The sequence below is a fragment of the Corvus brachyrhynchos genome, unplaced genomic scaffold (genome assembly GCF_000691975.1).
Source record: "Corvus brachyrhynchos isolate BGI_N302 unplaced genomic scaffold, ASM69197v1 scaffold1085, whole genome shotgun sequence".
Lineage (NCBI taxonomy): Eukaryota > Metazoa > Chordata > Aves > Passeriformes > Corvidae > Corvus > Corvus brachyrhynchos.
Genome location: NW_008237940.1, coordinates 45,988 through 47,036, shown reverse-complemented (window position 1 = coordinate 47,036; position 1,049 = coordinate 45,988).

Sequence of the window (1,049 nt, the reverse complement as noted above, 5' to 3'; positions counted from 1 at the left end):
CCTAGCCTGGCCCGAGCAGGGCCTGCAGCCACCTGTCCCAACAACGGAAACGAGAGAGAGAGCTGGGGGGGGTTTCTATTCTTAAGTGTGCATCACAGAGGCGGTCGCAATTTTAAGTGGCTTAAAGAATTGTCCATATTCAAACTGGTCAGCTGATATGTTCTATCACGTCACAGAGGAAGCTGTAAGCACCCCTTTGCAAGAACATCACTTCTGGGACTATGCTTGCTAACCCATGACACTTTTACAACTGCTTGGGTCATTGTGTTTTCTGTGGATGTGTGTCGTGTACAGCTCTCTATCATATGTTCTGTTGTGGGTTCTGTGTCCATGGGTAGGGCCCTCAAGATACTCTTACATTGTTCGTTAGCATTTGCCATGGCAAGTTTACCCAAAAGTTCTTTTCGTCCATCTGGACTCTTTATCTGTTTCTCTAAGCTAGCTTTTAAACGATCAACGGACTGAATGAAGTTTTCATTTGCTGACTGTTTGATGTTAGAGAAATATTGTGTAGGAACAGAATCATCAGGAGTAAGGAGCAGCGATGTCTTTGCTGCAATAGCTATGTCTTGTAATGCTACTTCAGATAAGGTTGTAGCTTGGTCTGTGGGTTTTTGGAGGTCACCTTCTCCAGCCAGTTGTTCAATTGTCCAATCTGTCTGATTTGCATCTTTAGCATAAGTGTCAGGCAATGTTTTTAAATGTCTTTTCCAATGCTTTTCCCATAACATATATTTTGCAGGGGAAAGGATGCAATTAATAATGTTTTTAATATCATGTGGTACTAATGTATAGGCAGAGAAGGTGGCTTCCAATAAGTTTCTAAAGAAATGCTACCCTCTCCCACGTTCTTTTGCTGCCTTGCAAAGCTCTTTGATTTCTTTGTATGGGATAGGTTCCCATGTTTTTGTAGTTGATGGACCACCCCTCCTCCCTTTCCCTATAATGACTGGGAAGGCTGACATTTTCTGGACTAGCTCCCAATCTCCCTCCCCGTTTGCCTCCCTGCATGTCTGTGCCCAGCGGTCCTCAGATTCAGAATCACAGCT